Consider the following 6,454-nt stretch of genomic DNA (forward strand, 5'->3'; position numbering starts at 1 on the left):
TTCTCGTCACTTGCGTGCAAAAGTGGTGCCAAGACGATTCTTTCGCTTCTCTTGTATGTTTTTTATATTGGTAAAGTGCATTTTTATATCTTGCTTTGTGTTCATTTCTTGCGCTATTTGAGCACTTTTGATATCTTCTACGTTAGGCTCGTGTTTTTTTCCTCTTAATTTCTAAGTCTGTATTCCACCAGATAAGGCTTTTGAAATTGTTCTTAACTTTTTTGCTTAAGTTCACTATTAGTAAATTAATCTTTTTGTATAGATGATCTGTTATAATGTAATCAATAAATTTTATTTTGCCTTTAGCTGTTAACTTCTCTGTTACTGTTGTTTGGTCTGAGTAACAAGATGTTAATACATATTTGTGATCAATTTCGTATGTAGATCTAATATTTCCCATTTATTTATTTCACGAAAGAGTGTTGCATTTGTTAATGTGAGATCTATGTAACTTCTACCTATGGATGATACATAAGTAGGTCCTTGGTTTTTATCATTTAAGATATAAAGACCATTATTTATTATAAATTGTGCTAGTTTGTCTCCCTGTGTATCTGAAAGATCTCTGCCCCATGCTTGATGTTTATCTTTTTATCAATTTATCTAATGTCTGATCTAAGTCATCGTTTGGTGGTTTGTACATGTTTATTATTCTGAATCTCAATTTTTTGGTTGTTACTTTTATTGAAATTATATCTCTTGTTACTTGTTCTGGAAATATGTCCCAATTTCTCTCTCTGATAACCATGGCTACTCTTGCTTTGTCTTTATTTTGAATCACAATGTCTGTTAAATTAAATCCCAATATTTTGTTTTTATAGTAGTAAGGCTTTTGTAATGCTATTATATTTGGTTGAATTTTGTGTGTTGTTATTTTTAAATGTTCAATTGCTGAGTATGAATGGTTTGTATTAATCTGTAAAATTTTTATGGAATCAGCCATGTTTATTCTTGGAGAAACTTGTGGTGTAATCTTTTAAAGATAGTTAATTTTTTTTCGCAAACTCTCTACCTGAGAGAGGTAGCTGGTAATTAATCCTGGCTTGCGCTCTTTCCTTTTCCAGGGCCAGGACTGGGCATGTGCGGTCATAGAATGAATGTTCAGTGTCCAGGTTGTTTCCATCACGTCGGTTTCTATCCGAGCAGGCTGGACACCTGCTAGGTAAGATGTTCCCAATCTCATCGTATCCCCCTCAACTCTGGGTGTTTGGGTGCGATCCAGAGCACTCCGAGCATCTGGCATTTGCTCTGCAACTGCGACTTGTGTGACCGTAGGTGCAACATGGGGTGCATCTTGGTGTGTGGATATTCTCTCGCACTCTAATCTGACCAAAAACGGGGGGGGGGGGGGGGGGGTGACCTCCATTATTAGTGTTTTGTCCTCTCTGTTTTTGAATGTCATTATGACTTTAAAGTCATTGCTCGCTCCCGTGATGTCATTTTGTTCAATTATTTTGTCAATGACCTTTTCTTCGCTCATGTTTATGTCTATGTCTGTCACAGAGATCTGGGGTTTTTTTTTGGTTGTCTTTTTTGTTTCAAACTTTGTTGCTGTGTTGGGATGGTTGGCCAGTTTATCCTGCAGCGTTTGCAGTCCTTGTTTGTTTTTGCTAAGAACAATCATCTGACCGGTTTTAGCATTACATTTTTCATGCCAAGCTCTGGGAGAGTAAACTCCTTCTTAAGCATGGCATCAATTGTCCGGGTTGGGTCTCTGATGGAGGAGTCTTTGACATAGATAATGAGTCCCTCATCCTCACCTTTTGCTTTTGGTGGTTCCGTTTGGATGGTTGGTGCTTTCGTGGGGTCGCCCGTGGTGGGCTGTGGTGTGGACGAGAGTATCTCTGAGTATGCGGCCCTTGACGCTCCCCTTGGTTTGTTCCCTTTCGCCCTCTCAAGGTCCTCACGGAGGTAGCTGTTCTCCTCCGTGAGGGCTTTCACCGCGACCTCGAAGCCCTCCACCTTTCCACGGCCAAAGGCCGCCTCCTCCTTTATTCTCACGTTTAATTCTGTCATCTCTTCCATTTTTTTATTGTGTTGTTTGCTAGTATTTTACTCTTTGTCTCCTGCAGGAGACGAAACATCAACTTCATGAGGTCTTTCTGTGTACGAGAATGCGCCTTTGCCAAGCTTCTGGGTTCTCTCTGTGTTTCTCCCTCTTTCTGTGTTTCCTCTCCTGCATTCTGTTGTTCTTCCTCCTCTGTGTCCTCCTCGTGAGACTCTCTTGCGCTCTCTTGTTCATTCGCATTGTTTTCCTTTTTTTTCTCTGTTTAATTGGAGTGGAGTCTGGAATGCGAAAACAAACTTCACAAGATTAAACCAGCTCTTGGTATGTGGGAGAGTGCATCCCACAAAACCCGCCGCCATGAAATTTTTTTGTGTCTTACCTCATCCACAGACATCTGCTCAGGGGGAAGCCCCACCCCTGTGTGATGACTGTGGAGAGCGTTTAACAATTTTACACATTTTGTGGCTGTGCCCAGGGCTTGAGACAGAACGACGTACACATTTCCCCGAGTTTTTTTCATACCAGATTCCTTTTTACCCAGCGCTGCTAATTGAGGAGACTCTTATAGTACCGTTTGATTGTGTCATAAATTATTTTAGAAAAACCGGCTTCCTACTGGAGTTGTAATTTTAATTTTAGGACCTTGTTACATAAACCTTTTTTAGATAAGTTGTATCTATAAGTTCTGGGTATGTTTCAACTAAACTAGCTTGTCGCAGTATGGCCATAGTAGCTTTGCGCCATAAAGCCCGTAATCAACAACAGCTCTTTCTCGCTTTTCTTTTTGCTTGCCGCTTCTCCCGTTATCGAAGATTCTTCTTGGCGTTCCTGCATGGCAAGTATAAGTTCTGTTGAGCCAGCACCATGCATTTCTTGCTTTTCCAGATATTTTGATTTTTTACAGCTGTCATTGAAGTTGAAATTGATGGAAACAAGCTACAGTGAGAGCCTGGGCACAACTTCAGGGAGTTAATGTAGCGAAGAAATAACACTACCTTCTTTAAGCTTGTGAGCTACAGCTGGTTCTCGGCACCTTTTTTGCTGTAACTACCAGCAGGAACCAGCTTGCCTCTTGAGCTGACGGCAACGGTCGGGTCCTTCCTGACAACTACAGCCCTCTGAATCAGTACAACGCCTTCGATTTCCTCAAGCTTGTAGAAATAGCAGCATCGGGCATGAGCTTTACGCACCACGACTCAAACGTCGGGCAGTCCTGCATGTCGCGGAGTTGAGTGACACGCAGACGCATCGGGTTCCAGTCGGCAAGTGAAGTGCTTTATTCAAGCCGCCGATTATATAGACTCGCAACGGAGGAGCGACAGAGTGAGGGGGCACCACTTGCGACCTCTACATCTCCCCTTCAGGGAAAAAGACACAAACTTGTTGTCTTTATAAATTAAGTCTCTCGGGCATCTTGATGCGTCGCCCGAAGCGGGAAACTCTGCCCGGTTGCTGAGGGCAGACTGGTGACTGCGGCGAGGGCACCGACGCTGTACCCAGCACTGGGGATTCCGCCAGAGACCGCGGAGACCCAGTGGAGCGTTGTAGGGGTTGCGGAGGCGGCGAAGCAGCATGAGGCACTGGAGGTAGAGTCGATGCAGCTGGAGTGTCGGAGACCGGCGAACTAGCAGACTCCACTGCAGGCTGAGATGGTGTAAATGGAACCAGATGACGACGGTTCCGCTCAAGTATGCCTGTGGGCGTCTGCATAACGTACGAGCGAGGTCGTCTTGCTGGCCCCAGGACACGCGCAGCTCCAGGTACATCTGCAAGCCAAACATCTTCGCCCGGAGACAGCGGACGGAGTGGACGAGCGGCGTGGCGCCTGTTGTAGTCCTGTGCCTGTCGGCGTCGTGCACACGAGTCTCGCTGGTGGAAGAGAGTCCTTGGAGGCGTTCGAGGGATCAGGGCCTCCTCAAGCTTCGGCACCGTGGTCTGCAGTCTTCTCCCCATCAAGAGTTGCGCTGGGCTCCATCCACTTACTCCCGGGGTGTCGCGATAGACGAGCAGGGCCAGGTAGGGATCCTTCGTCTTGGCCAGCAGGTCCTTCACTGTCCGCACCATGCGTTCAGCCTCTCCGTTGGCCTGCGGGTACCGGGGGCTGCTGGTTACGTGATGGAAGCCGTAACAAGCAGCGAAGGAGGCGAAGTCCCTTGAGGAGAACTGTGGCCCATTGTCGGAGACGACCACTGTGGGAATGCCAAAGCGTGCAAAAATGCTCTTCATTGCTGCAATAACAGCCGAGGAAGATGTCGATGATAGGGTAATCACCTCCGGGTAGCGCGAATAGTAATCTACCGTGAGGAGGTAGTGACGTCCACCTTCTTCAAACAAATCAGCCCCCACCCGAAACCAGAGCCTGCTTGGAGTCTGGGAACCCATGAGTGGCTCGTGGCGCTGTACCCGTGTCTGAGCGCAGGTCTCACAGCCGGCCACCAGCTGTCCCAGTTCAGAGTTCAGTGTCGGCCACCACACGGACTCGCACGCCCGTGCCTTGCAACGGCCAATCCCCTGGTGGCCCTCGTGCAGTCTGGTCAGCATGTCACGTCGGAGCACCGCAGGAACCAGGATCCGGTTGTTGTAGAGCAGCAGCCCCTCGCAGACTGTGATGTTGCTCCTCGTGCTCCAGAAGCAACGTAGATGGGCAGGAACTTGCGACGCTCGCCGCGGCCACCCACGTTCGCAGAGACGAGCCAGATCCATGCAGGTTCCGTCTTCCTCCTGGTGTTTGCGCGGTTGCTCAAGACCCGGAGCAGTGAGGTCTTGCCATCCCTTCACGATGTTGTTTACGAAGCGCTCTACAACGGCGCCGGTGTAAATCTTGAAGTTCACGGAGTGACCGTCGACGGAGACTTGCGTGAACTTGGCTAAGGGGCGCGGCGTCACCGCATGCAGCTGAAGAGAGCCAAGTCGGTCCCGCTGTTCGCAAACGGCTGCGTAATGACCTTTCCGCTTGCAGCGGCTGCATATGGCGTCCCGTGCCGGGCAGTTCGCACGGGGGGGAGCAGTGCGGCCGCAGTAACGGCAGGGGCTGTCGCCGTCGTGCTTGTCGCGGGCCACGTGCTTGCCAGTGCCTGTGTTCTTGCGCTGTAGGTTTTTCCCGGAGCGTTGTCGACCCTCGGAGTCGTGCTTGCGTGTCTCGGCGACCACGTGGCCGGGAACAGACTCTGCGAAGAGCGTGTCACGTGCACGTCCGGCGTCCTCGTGGACACGAGCCTGGAGGTGGGCTTCGTCCAGCGATAGCTTGGGACTTCGGCTGAGTTTGTCGACGAGTGCCTTGTCGCGAAGCCCCACGACGAAGTGGTCCCTTACGAGTCGGTCTTCAACTGCGGTCGACGCATAACCGCATTTCTTGACGAGCGACCGGAGCCCCGTGAAAAACGCGTCCACGCTTTCGCCGGGTTCTTGGATGCGACGATGAAACACGACGCTTGCGTATACCTCGTTGGTAGGATGCACGAAGTGGCGTTTGAAGGCTTCTTTGACGGCGTCGAAGGACAGTAGCGCTTCCGAAGACAGGCCAAATGCCTAGAGTACGCGCCGAACCTCGTGGGAGCCCATGAGGTAGAGAAGAGTCCGTACCTGGACCTCGTCGGCGGCGTGGTGTAGTCCCGAAGCGAAGCGGTAGTCTTCGAAGACTGTAATCCATTGTTCCCAAGTGCTGGGGTTCGCGAAGTCGAACGGAGGCGGCGACGAGAGGGACGTGTGGGGACTGTCGAGCGGCTGTCCGCTAAGCCTTGTCTCCTGCTGCGTAGCTGGCGGAGCCATGCCGGCCGTGTCGAGCGAGCGAGGCGAGGCGAGCGAGCGAGCGTCACGCCGCTGCTGTCGTGACCGCTTCTGACACCATGTCGTGGAGTTGAGTGACACGCAGACGCATCGGGTTCCAGTCGGCAAGTGAAGTGCTTTATTCAAGCCGCCGATTATATAGACTCGCAACGGAGGAGCGACAGAGTGAGGGGGCGCCACTTGCGACCTCTACACTGCAGAGCAGAAAATTAAGTGGTGTGTTCTTCATTGGAATCCAAATCAGGGGTGCTCAACGTCTTCGGAAACCTGACATGGTGCTTTGTTGCACTGATCATTGGCACTCCGGGAAGCGGCCACTTTGGGCGCTGCTCTCACCTTAGGTGGCTCTCTTCTGGTCTTGGCTATCTTGGGCTTCGAAAGATGTGCAGGCACGTTTGGGAAAAGACGTGGTACTGCGCCCTTTTTAGCGTCCACCTACCTCTCGGAATCAGAACGGTCTGCCCTTCAATCGTGTGCTCGCAGCAGCTGACGATGTCCGTGGGTTCAAAGTGAGCGTCAAAGAAATAGGTTTTCGATGAAACTTTGAAGTCCTTGCGTGGTATCGCATTCTCTCACGCCTTAAGGACCTCAGGATTGTTCGGAAGCTTGAAGAAGTGTCGCCGCACGGACGTTCCTTCAGCCAACGCGTAACCGCTTTGG

Source organism: Ixodes scapularis, unplaced genomic scaffold (genome assembly GCF_016920785.2).
Source record: "Ixodes scapularis isolate PalLabHiFi unplaced genomic scaffold, ASM1692078v2 PGA_scaffold9__187_contigs__length_104089568, whole genome shotgun sequence".
NCBI classification, from domain to species: Eukaryota; Metazoa; Arthropoda; class Arachnida; order Ixodida; family Ixodidae; genus Ixodes; species Ixodes scapularis.